At 25.7% G+C, this 13,853-nt stretch overlaps 1 long non-coding RNA gene across 1 annotated transcript; it reads right to left on the reverse strand.

Annotated features, from left to right (window-relative positions):
- Positions 1 to 557: 557 nt before the first annotated feature.
- On the reverse strand, positions 558 to 3,922 carry LOC130664580 (uncharacterized). The gene is made up of 2 exons (XR_008989430.1): positions 3,530 to 3,922; positions 558 to 1,682 (listed from the first exon to the last, which is right to left on the reverse strand). It is a non-coding gene; the product is annotated as an uncharacterized LOC130664580 (long non-coding RNA).
- Between the last annotated feature and the right edge of the window lie 9,931 nt (positions 3,923 to 13,853).

Consider the following 13,853-nt stretch of genomic DNA (forward strand, 5'->3'; position numbering starts at 1 on the left):
CTGCCCGCCTTCGTTGGTCGCGTCGCGGGGAATCGTTAAAAAATAGTTATTATTTAGAAAGTATTCAAGCTTTCTTACAGCGTTGCCAAATCTATTGACAATATATGACATCAATATTAGTTTTATTTACTTCGGTTCCGTATAAAGTTCCACTGTCTAATTTAGTCGCGCTCGCGGAGAATCACAGCAATTCCACGTTCATTCGACATTTATTATTTAATATAAATAATTATAACTTTAAAAACTTTTTAAATATTTAGCTAAATTGTTTAAAGCTAAAAAATTTTTTTTTCTAGATAACAAAATAAAGAAAAAAAGCGGGGAATCGCTCATAGCGTGACCAACGAAGAGTTAATGAATAAATAAAACTTATTAAAAATACAATGAAACAAAAGTTTTCATTTTTAGATTATCTTCAGTACTATAATTGAATAGTAATGAGTGAGAAAAATCATTTTTCTATTAATAAATTTAATATACTTTTAAAAAACTCAAAACTTTATTAACGCAAATATTCAAAGAGTAATTAGAAATCTTAAATTCGAGATTTCGTTAGGTACGGCCGAGCTTTAAAAAAAAAAAAAAAAACGACTGCTAACATAAAATGAAACCTGTTTGCAGACTTTTTAAATGACAGTTTGTGGTAATAATTTTAATTGATAAAAAACTGAGGGTGTACAAATAGTGTTCGATTTAAATATTACACTGTTCGATTTGAAATTTAAATCGAGTAATTCAAATTGTTCGTTAGTTTTCAAACTATCCGCAAGTATTTGTCTACTTTTGAATTATTTATAAATTGAAATCATTCGATTCGAATTTCGAATTGAATATTTCTATCCGATTCGATACGAATGATTTTTAAATTTGAATTATTCGCACATCCCTAATGAAACCTTTTTTCAATTTCGCGTAATTGCGTACTGTTTACCTTTATTTATTTCATTATATCTGTGAATCGAATATTTATTACAATAGACGAGTCTATCAGGTATCTCAGTAATCATCTCTGACAATTACGTGGTATTGATAAGCGCCATTTATTAGTATTGCAGTATCAGCTAAAATGTGATTATATTTTTATACTTTTTTTTATAACATGATTAATTATGAGACTAAAAAAACGTAAATGAAAATTTCAATTCGATCGCAATATTTAAAAAAATATAGTTTTAATTTAATAAAATTGAATTATATTGAGGAACAAAAAACTCTTTTAACTTTTCCAGAGTGAACTTTGCATATTCTTCAAGTTTAGGTCTGATGTAATTCATTACTGGTATAATTGCCCAAGTGACAAAATGATAAATACATATAATAATTGCTGATAACGCTGCAGATTCAACACCAGCAAGTATAAATAATGTGACTCGCAAAAAGAAATATTTCAACAAATAACGAGTCAATGTGATAGCTATATTAATAAGATAAGAAATAAGTTGATCGACATTTTCCATACGAGGTAATTCAGCAACTAGATTCATAGCTAAGTTTAATATAGCATTCCATATTTCTCGAGGCATTTTATAAAATTCCATTAAATCCAATGTTTCTTGTAAATCATGGGGAGCACGAAAATGATCAGAACGAAATCCTGTTGCTCTTTGTAAATAAAGAAAGAGATCCATCAAATAGTGTGCAACTTGAGGTCCTTCCCGAGGAACAAGATTTGATGGATCGTCCTATTTAAAAAATAACATAAATTCATTAGGTAAATCACGTATATGAGTCATTTCATACAAAATCACCTCTTTTTTGTTTTTTTAATTTTTGATTTAACTAATTTTTAATAGATTTTATAATAATCTAGCTATTGTTTTTGTCTTTAGAATAGAATTTTCATATAATTTTGCCACCATATGTCCTAATTATTCAAGTAAATTCCCAAAATACCATTAAGACAATGGTATTTTGTCATGACGATAATGCTCACAGTCGGCATGAATAAAAAATGAAGAAAATGAGATATGAAAAATATAAAAACAATGCTGCGTGACAAATGCCAAAAATTTCCAGTCAAAAGAGCGTATGTCTCAAATTATACGCTCTTTTAGGGTTAGGAACTTTGATTAAAAATTTTGTGATCTAAAGCCACTTCATGTATTTGTTAATCTATATTTAGTAAAATCTAGTAAATATAGATATAAAAAAAGTGAGTGATCGGGCACTCGTTCTTTGCCTGCAAATTATATTCTAAGCTGGAAAATGGAAAAAAATTTCGAAATCCAAAAAGCGTAATGTTCATTTAATCGGATTTTATTACAAAATAAAAGTATTATTTTAATGCTTCAAATGAATTCTAATTTTAATTGAAATTGAAATACTATTCGCTACTAAGACGCGAAATTTCAAAAGGTTTGAATATATATTTTATCATCGTAATCATTTTTCAAATCATTCAAACGTTTTGAGATTTTTTATTATAGAAGCATTTAAAAGAGTTAATTTTTTCTTCATTTGAATCACACAAAATGGCTTTAGAAAGAGTATAGAAAAAAAATTAAGTGATTTTCAAAAATTTCACATACACAAATAAAACTGACAAAAAATTTTTACTATTTTATATAAATTCTGAGAATAACAAATTTTTCGTCAAATTTATCAGTACTGAATTTTGTTTACCCACTTTGCCTCTTTCTACAGTTCAATTTTTCACCTTTCTTATTCATTTAGATATTCTCTCTAAACATGAATTAGTGAATATTCACTTATTTCACTAATTCATGTTCAGAGAGTTGTTTCATTGATATAAGATAAAAGACCTAGTACCCACTCAGGGAACTAGTACTCGATCACTCCATTAATTTTGTATATCTATATATTTAGTAAATATAGATATACAAATTCATGAGTGATCGGGTACTAGTTCCCTTATCAGGCACAGGGTCTCTTACCTTAGCTTTATAAATCAGCTTTAAAAATAGATAATCAAAGTGCATACAGTTAACATGTAGTAGCTTCGACTAAACTAAAAGAAAGTCATATTTTCACGTGTATTTCAAATTATTTTGCTTAAGAATTTTTCCAAAAACTAACAAATTGTAGGAAAAAAAATTTCGAATTTAAAAAAATTTTTAAATAATCATACTACCGATTAGTGAAAAAGTTGCGTTACTACATGTACTCAAGCAAAATTAATTTCAAATAAAATCAAAACATGTTCTTTTTTTTACTATTTTGTAAGCACACCAAGTACATTGAAATTTTGTTCTGCAATTCTTTTTGAAATTTTATGAAAATGTTTACTATGACTTTGAATCATATTAGGTACTTGGTATTTTTCCGATTTGACTTTTATATTTTTGTAAAACATAATTCTTTTTTACTTTTAAAAAATTTTAAACGTGTATTTGACGTGACTTTATACAGAGAATCTGTTTTTGTAGCAAACAATATAGGTCGCGAGAGAACTACCTTAAACCATAAAATTTGGCAAAATTTATAACGGCTTGGAATAAAATTTCACAAAAATTATGACTATCTTAATTTCTACGTAAATATATATCACACATGAATTTATTATAATTACCATAGTTCCAAATTGTTATTTCTATTTTCTAAATAAAACAGAAAATATTCGAATCAAAAAATTAACGAGAATCAGATCCCCTTCTTTTTACTTTCACTGGTATTGTAAGAAAAAATAAACGTATAAAATTTCGTGGATGTGGCGTTAGCAGCTACTTCGAAATAATCGGGGGAATTCCACTGAAGTATCGATATAATTAATCGATTCAATTTTTACTATACTTTGATAACTCATTCTATTTTTTTTAAAATGTATTTTGCGAATGTTTTTTTTTATCAGAAGTTTTAATGATAGATACGAAAATAATACTAATTTTTATGGTTAACAAGTGTACGTTGGTATATTTATGATGTATAGAACAACATTATATAGTTTGTTGCATATTATGTCATGAACGTATTTCATTCCCAGAAACGCTGTTTTGATCAATAAAATCGCTAAGCCAAAATTTTCATCTCACCAGATGACGTCCAGGTTGTGTTGGTTAAGTATTTCATCAAATGAGAACTTTTTTTGCGAATTATGAAAATTCGCCATATCATTACAACCCATTTTCATGATTCGCAGAAAATATTTTCGGGAATAAACAAGTAGCAAAAATTTTACGCCACCTATAATCTAGGTTTAGAATCGGAGATTCAAATAAAATGTTAATAAGATTATAAGACTGTTAGCATATTATGAATAAAATATATTGGGACATATACTTTAATATATAAAAATTTTGAAATTAATTCTGTATTTGATTAAAAAATAGTCAGTTCGATAAAATTTTAAGGGCCAATTTTTCAAACCGGGTTTATTTTTATCCAGGTTTAAATTAATAGTGCTAGTATATCTATATATTAATAATATATAGGTATACCAGTAAAAATAATTTATAAATAAATCCGGTTTGAAAGACTGGCCCTCAAAGGAATGTGATTTAAATTAGCGTATTAGGAAAAGGCCTTAATATGTATTTCTAAATTCTTCAATTTATTTTCATAATTGCAATATAATTAAATCTTTGATTGAAAAATTGGCACTAAGTACTAATAAATAATACTCGCGAGATAATTCTCGGTAGATAAATTTGCATATTTGATTAGCTTCGCAAATTCTCCGTCAGACAGGAACATAACAGTGCATATTTATTTTCAATTTTTATGTTGGCAACTCTTGTTTTTTATGCAAGTTTTCGGGCGGGCTCTCATTGCAGCATGGACGAAAATTAGTTTTTTTTTTAAATTTATTTTTGTTTTCAGAAATCGATTGTTGATCATCCGTTCTTAATAGGTCGTTGTAATTTATTGTTTATTTGACTTTTATTTTATTTCTAAAAAAAAAAAATAATAGGCATTGAACTTTAAAGTTGACTTTATGGTGCACCATATACTAATGACATTTTTTTTTTTTCATTTATTAACATCTTTTTTGTTTTTGAGATTCAAAATAAAATCATTCGTTCAGATTTCTTTGAATTTATAAATTATTAAATATAATTTTTGTCCTCCATTGTTATTTTCGCTAAAAATGAGTACAGTTATTTGTATATTTATAATGTATTTAATTCTTTTATGAATTATTGGTAACATAGACAACTCACGAAAAGTGAATCATAAAAGCTCATATATGGAGTATATTTAGAAATTGGCCACATATGCTCCATATGTAGGGATATAAGAATAAAAAATTAAGACTATGGGCCAACTTCAAAATTTTCTTTAGTCTTTGAACTTAGGACCGGGCAACAATAAATTCTCAAATTTTTAATTTCTGACTACATTTTAAATATGTATGGGACTCGAATAATGAAAATCTTCCGTGGAACTTCGTCTTATACATTTTTCGGAAAGCTAAAATAATCGCTGAAATGATAATAAAAACGAAAACTAAACTACAAGCTAGGATTTGAAATTAAAAATTCTGATAGAATTTTATTGAGAGTAATAGAGATTGAAATGAATCGGATTCAACCGTACCTCAGTGGCAATTTTATCGTTCTCAATGGAATTAAATCGTAATTTTCCATCAGGGATATCACCTGTTTGTATTTATTAAACAAACCAATAAAATAATTATTTCTAAAAAAATTTACAAATTTTTAAAATCATTTTTTGCAAAAATCGTACTATTTTATAAGCCAATAATTGAATATTCAATCACTAAAAATTTTTGTTTATCTTATTTCCTACTATGATGTTTACGAACTCATAAATATAAATAATATATACAGTGTAAAAATTATACCAAATATCGTGTTAAATTTCGGGGTAATAGTGTAAAAAAAGTAGATAACACCGTTTTAAAATTACAAGGCCGGGTAAAGTTTTCGGAAGCCATTTTTACACCAAAATTTTTTACAGTCCTGTGTAAAAGAAAATCGTTGAAAAAGGGTTAGAAAAGTGTTGACTATTCTAAACTTCAAAACGTGACACAAGGACGGACTTTTTTTAAACGATTTTTAAACTTCTGAAAATTTTTCTCTTGAATTTTTTTAAAAGTTTAAAAAACGTTCAAAAAAAGTTCGTCGTTCCGTCACGTTTTAAAATTGACAATAGTCTACAATTTTTTAACCTTTTTTCAACAATTTTTTTTACACGGGGTATATATTCCATTAACAGATATTGATTCTAATGTCAATGAACAACAAGATCTAATAAAATCTTCACAAAGCGTATTACATATTCTGGCTCTCCTTAATTAAGAAAAATAATTTACTCCGAGTGTATATCAATATAGGGGAGGGTGGGGCAGAGCGGCCCCCATGGGGCAGAGCGGCCCCCCTGAAATTTTGACCAAAAAAAAAATTCTTTTTTTTTCGACTTATTACTATAAATCCGATATGTTTGCGCATTTTTACCCCTACGCATGACATTTGGGGCAAAATGGACAAGCCCAAAATTTTGAAAAAGTGATTTTTTCATATTTTTATCGTCAAATTAAAAAAAAATTAGTATAATTCCACATTTCTAGCCCTACGCATAACACCTGGGGCAAAATGGACCAGCCGGAACTTCCGAAAAAATTATTTTTTCATATTTTTCGGCCGTTTCTCTATGTAAGAGGCAAATTTGGTCACTAAAAATTTATAAAAATTAAAATTTTTTTTTTAGTTGATAAATTTTTGAAATAAAGTAAAATTATAGAATTGATGTTTTTTTTTCTTAAATAACAATTAGTAATTAAGGTAATCGAGAATGAACGATTTTTTACGCTTTAAAAAATTTTTTTCGAGTAATATAAAACCAAAAATAGTTGTCAAGAGGAAGAAATACATTCTTAATGATGAAAACAATTTAAAAAAAAAAAAAACGAAAAAAAAAATTTTTTTTATCACTTTTTGAAGGGGGGCCGCTCTGCCCCACAAAAAAAAAAAATTTTTTTTCAGAATTTTGGCAAAATGTCTATAAATTTGTTCGAAATAGGACAAAAGTAAAGTGATCTTATGGTTGAAAGCCACAAAAAATAATAATTGGCTTAGGGGGGCCGCTCTGCCCCACCCTCCCCTATTACTCAATTCAAATTGTTTTAAATCATTTCAAATTGTTTTGAATCATTTCAAATAATTTTTCTTAATCAGGGCTAATTCATCAGAACAACAAACTAAAATCAAAATATTCCATTACTATAAATTGGGTCTATAGTAAAAAAACAACAAAATTCTAAGAAAGATTTTAAACAGGGACTACGCTCTAAATCATCTGAACAAGTAAATAAAAAAAAAATAATATTACTTTCTGCAATCTATTTATAAACTACTTTTCGTCTGACTTCTAGATACAGAGATAATTTTAATGTCCGTGAGAGTGAATAGACTGTAAGACAAGGAATTAGATAAGCCATGTGAATAAACTAAGATAATTTTCGCTTGTAAGTTTTCTATTATAATAAAATGAATTAAAACTATAGGGAAAACCGAAGCACAATGGCGCATCTAACCGAAAAGCTTTCTAGTAGCTTTTCAATACCGTAAATTTAAATTATTCTAATCTATTTCGAAAAAATTTCACGTTATTTTAAATTAAATTTGGTTCACAAAATATTTACTCTCTGGGGTGACGATACGGCCCGCACCTAAAAATTACTAAATTAAAAAAAAAAACTTTACTTTATAACTTATTTTTATTGGTTTTAATAACTTTATATATTTCTATTTCACTGACATTAAATGAATCTCCAATGATGTAGTTATATTTTTTATAAAAACAAATATTCTCTTCTCCAGGGCATAATGATCTTTCCCTCAAAAAAATTATAAAATAAAAATTTTTTTTTCATGAAAAATATATTTATTTCTTTAAATTTTCCAGTTGTACCATTTTATTTTGGATATCCTGTTTTTCTCCTAAATCCTTTATAAATTCTAAATTTTATAAATATATATATTTTTTAATAATATAAATTTTGATTGGAGAATTTTTTGACTTTATTTAAAAATTTTATATTGTAAAAAAAAAACTTTTTTTTCAAAATAAAATTACCAGAGTTTTTAATTCCTTTTGCCAAAAAAAAACTTTATTGCAAATTTACAATAAATTAATTTTTTAGATAAAAAATGTATTTTTTTTTATAAAGGTAATTTTTCTTCTGATAATACTGAGTAGTTTTTCATTGATAAAATAATTTAGTCCGCTCTTAGTCTCGTTAACGCATCAAGCTGTTAATAATTATTATAATTTTTAATAACTTAATATTATTTATACCATGATCCTCACTATAATGATATTGATTTACTTGTCGTAGAGATTAAGAAAGAATTAACATCTGTAAAGTTTGGATTAAATAAAAAAGTAAAAGTCAATTTGAATATACGAGAGATAATTATAATTTTAAATGCACGACAAGGAAAGTTTTAATCCGCATCTCTTTTACATATGAAGTTTATTATTAATATAATTTAATTGTTTTACAGAGTTTCATTTCAGATTCATAAAACTTTTTTGCCTTACAATCGATCCTCTGACAAGCAGCTTCGTTGTTTATTTTTAATTTAATAAATATTTTTTATTACCACTATACTTTTTTTTTAAATATTCACAAACATGTGACGGACTAATACCCTGGCGGATTGATTAAACCGATTATAAGGGGTTTAATTTGGGAATCGGTTTATAATAAGTGTTAACAGGATTTATCTTGAGTTTAAAAACCTATTTTAAACTGAAACTAGAAGTTTAGCTGTGCAAAAAAAATCTTAAATAAAACCGTAATTAAATCAGTTTATTTTTGGTTCACAAACTAGAAGTTAACCGGATCCAAACTGTTTTTATACTAAAGAATATTTAAATTTTTCTGGTAGATGGGTTAATGTATTTATTATCGTTTTTTGTTCAAGCTCAAGTCTAGATAGAGTTTATTTTGTTTTGAAACTTCTTTTTAATTGGTTTAATTATAGTTTGCTTTAAAACCACAAGTAGAATTTCGCACTGATTTATTCGCTGTATTCATCATGTTTGTAAATTACAAATTTTTCAAATTAATGCTGGTTTATTTAAGGTTCAGTTTAATTTAGGTTTAATTGTGGTTTATTTTTACACAGAAAAAAGGATTTCTTGGCGCAAAAAATTTTTAACTTGCCTTAAGAAAATTTAAACTTGTCTCAATAAATTTTTTGAATTATGAATTAAAAACAAAAATTTTCTTGGAGCTACAAAAAATTTTTTTAGGCGTGAAAAAAATTTTTATGCTAAGAAATTTTTTCTAATCCTTAGAAAATTTTTGTCTTCAATTTACAATGCAAAATTTTTTTTACGCCTAGAAACTCTATTTTTCTGTGTAGTATTTTTATTTTGAAAAAATAGTTTATAATCAGTTTAATAATCCCGGATCAAAAAAATAACTTCAATTTGATTTTTTTGACTTAAATTTAAGTCAACTAAACCTAAACTGAATCAAATTTGAGTTTTTTGACAAATCGATCCTAAGTAGTTCAAGTTAGCCAAAAGCAAGTCAAAATCAAATGTGTTTTTCATATATTTTTGACTTGCTTTTGACTAACTTTACCTACTTAGTATCCATTTAAGTCAAAAAAACTCAAATTTCATTTAGTTTTGGTTTAGTTGACTCAAATTTAAGTCAAGAAGTCAAATTTTTTATTTTTTTGACCCGGCCAGGATAGTTTAGGTCTAGTTTGATGTAATTAGGGTTCTAAATTAGTTTTTTTTTTTTGCACAATTGAATCATTTAATTAGAGTTAAATCGGAATTTTTTCAATTCACTGGGATTTGGAACAAAATTATATTTTCATAAAAACTTTATAACTCTTTGCAGCTGATTTAACAAACATTGTATCTGTGAGAGTTTACGATATATACAATATATATAATATTATGTAAGCATATTATTAGATTAAAATTATCTGAATGAGTGGCATTTTTTCTATTTCAACTGATCAGTTCAATATGTTTTCCTCTATCGGCACTCAATTCGTCATAACATAATAAACTGGAGAGATAAGTCTTCATATTAATTATATGATCAAATAAATGGAATCAACTTATAAAATTTCTATACTTTTTTACCTCACATTATATGATAATTTTTTTATTAATATTTATAAATAAAAAATAAATTTACACAGATGAATTATCTGTAAACCCATGGAAACAACGTTTTCTACATTTTTTAAATCAATAACATTGTATATTTTATTTTTTGTACAACTATTATGACCAACATTTATTATTATTATAATATAATTATAGCAATGGCTCCAATTTACTTTCATTAGTCGTTAATTAGGATCGTAATGTGGGCGTCTGAGTAACATCAGATGAGACTAAATAATAAATATAATATTAAACCCCAATTTTCTCACTAAATATTGTTTCAGTAATCAATAACCTCAGGAAAAAATAGTCAAGATGTCAGATAATATTATTTACGTTTAATGTTAAGATCTAATACATTGGTCTTTTATGAAAAAACTAATAAATTATGGCCCATTTTTTTTATTGCATTAGAAATCTAGGAAGAAAATAAAAACGTAGAAATATTAATAATAATAGTGATCTTGTTAAGAGACAATTTTATTTACTGGGACAATTAAAAAAGTTATAACAAAATATGAATAAACCGCATTTGTCTGTCTACACTTAACATATTGCCATATATTGCAAAATATCACGTGGGTAAGGAGCTTTCCGTTCATCGAGCATCATGTTGATTCCTACTCGGGTATCCCCCCTGAGCATCTTTAGATTATAAACGTCGCTATAATAAAAGTGGGACACTAAAAACAATTCACCCAATTGAGAATTAAATTAAATTATAGTACTAACATACTATTCAATGATCTCATCCACATATAAACCAAATGAACAGTCCCAACAAAATGATAAATGTTAAAGCCTATATAGAAAAAGTTTTATAACGATAGGCCCTCAAAAAATGCAAATGTAATTTTTGCTCTGCAATTTTTTATTTCGTGTTGCTGCTGAATTGCAAAAGCAATAATAAACTGTCATAATTTTCCCGGCTTATTGATTTCAATCTTAAAACAAATTTGAAAAATCTACGCATTTTGGAATTGAATTGACTTCAAACTGACAGCAATTTATGCCAAATAACTTCTTGGTTTCAAAAGACCAACTTTCACAATAAAGTCTACTGGCGCGAAAATTTTAAAAATCAATCACTTGTCGAAATTCGGCGCATAAAACCATTTCGTGTCGTTTAATATCAAGTTTTCTTTAATTTAAAAATATGAAAATTGTCAGTTATCTGCTCCCATTATAATCGTTAGTCGTAAGGAAAAGTTGCGCGAGACAAAATTTATAATGTACATCAAAATTGTATGATATAAATATATGTTAACGTTTATGTCCAAAAAACATTTGTTTCAATTTCGGATTTCGACGATGTCAGTAAGTCTACGAAAAAATGATGAATTGATCTAATTTTTGTTGTATTTACCTTCAGATTTATACAGAGCAGATCTTGATTGAATATCGCTATTTTTAGAATTTATATCGTTTACTTATAATAAATAAATTATAATAACAACTGACCATTGTTAGCATTAGGTTCGTTGATTTCCTTATCTCTTTCCATTGATCTAATTTTTTAAATCAATACATAAGTCATTTTTGTGTTTAAGTATCAAAAGTAATTAATGAATGAGTATGAATGTAGCTGACAATTGGAAATTTTTTAAATTTTAGAATAAATGAATAAAATCTAAGTAGAGTAAAAATTATAAAATGCGTATTTAGATAAATATACAAGATCCGTATTTGCATTTTTTTCAATTTCATTATTGTAATTAATTTATTTATTTATTTCAAATTTATAAATCGTCTCATGTCTGCTATATTCACATTAATGATGTTTTTTAAGCAGGTATACTTTGAAATCCTAAATATAAATTAAAATAACAGTATTGTGAGTAAGAAATCATTAGTGTGATAATTTATGAGTTTTTGTCGATAACATAATTGTGTAGTGTTAAGAACAAAAAATCAACAAATGTTTATTCATTATTTATACACAGAAAAAGAGGATTTCTTGACACAAAAAATTTTTACTTGTCCCAAGAAATTTTTTGCATTGTAAATTGAAAACAAAAATTTTCTTAGTGCAAGAAATAATTTCTTGAGCCAAGACATTGTGTCTAGTCCCAAGAAAATTTTTGATTTCATTACATAATGCAAAATATTTCTTGTACCAAGAAATCCTTTTTTCTGTGTATGCTTAAAACTTACGGCCCTGAAGTTAGCTGACGTCTAATAATTTTTGGATTTTTTTAGAAACGAAAAATTATAAAAAAAAGATATTTCAAAAAAATTCACCCATTCCTCTTTTAATTTTCTACATGTCCATATTTTTAGTTATTCTTTTTTTGTAATTGATTTATTGACAAAAAAATCCGAAAATTGCTAATTGTCTTCTAACTTATGATCCTGAAGTTAACAGACAATTAATAATTTTTGTATTTTTTTTTAACAAATCTGTTACAAAAAAGAAAAAAAAATATGTAGAAAATTAAAACAACTATAGGTGCAATTTTTTGAAATATTTGTTATTTATATTTTATTGTTTTTAAAATAATCCGAAAATTATTAGACCTCAAAATTATATTCCATATTTATTTTTTGCCTTAGCTCTGTCTTAGTAAAATTCGAATTATAACAAATTTTTAATTAAATGATAACTATTTATATTAATAATTGTATTTTACGAATTCAGTAAATGTTAATTCATAATTTATGTTTTTTTTTCTTTCATTGAATAATTTTTTCATGGCAATAAAAGTGTATCTAAGTAATGATTTTTATGCAAAAGTATAATGAAAAATTTCATCAGACGTAATACGTATCATACATATAGTAACTCGTGAGTAAAACTGCACAGAATTAGCATTTAACCTTGGAGAGGTGAACTTGAAGCGCGAATTTTGCATTAGAAATTAGCTATTGGCTTATATCTATTTTATCAAATAATTAATTTTATTTATTTTATCAAAGAGTTATATTTATATATATAATTTTTAAATAAAATAAATAAAAGTAGGTGTGTGTGATAATAAAGGTGTCTCTATGAAAAATGATACAAGATTATAATAAAATAAAAAACATCTGCTACTCTTGATATATAGTAGAAATACAAAGATCAATCGAGCAGTTGAACTCGATAAACATAAATCCTTTTTTTTTAAACCATCATGTTACACTATCAACTTCTTCATATTACATGTTATCCTCATCAATTTATTTTTTTTCTTTTTATCTTTTAATTAGTACTATAAACTCCACTTAAAGTAAACCTCGCCTTCACAATAAAATTCTTTATTATGAAACAAAAATACTCAATTGAATTCCAAGAAATATATAACATATAAATAACAATTTAAAAATCAGCCCAAAAATTATAATAAATTATCTTTAAATTACATAATATATTTAGTAAATATTATTTACGCATGTAAATTAAAAAAATATTAATGCTCTCATTTTTATTAGAACGTTAATTAATTTTTGTTGTTGTTATTAATAACGATCTCGAAGTCAGCCGACAATTAACAATTTTAGAATTTTTTTTCAACAATTCAATTTAAAAAAAAGAAAAATATGCGCATGTTAAAGGTTTAAAAAATTATATGTGCAATTTTTTTGAATACTTTTTTTTAATTTATTGTTTTTAAAAAAAATTCAAAATTATTAGACGTCAACTAACTTCAGTATAATTATTAATAAGTAATTAAACACTTTATTTATTTGTAATGAAACTAGATCACTATATCAGCATGTGTGAAAACACGTGATCTCACTTTCCTAGCAAAAGTTTTTTTTTTTGTTTTCTAACATTCAACTTACACATTATTATTTATCTATATAAATAT

The sequence above is a fragment of the Microplitis mediator genome, chromosome 3 (assembly GCF_029852145.1).
Source record: "Microplitis mediator isolate UGA2020A chromosome 3, iyMicMedi2.1, whole genome shotgun sequence".
NCBI lineage: Eukaryota > Metazoa > Arthropoda > Insecta > Hymenoptera > Braconidae > Microplitis > Microplitis mediator.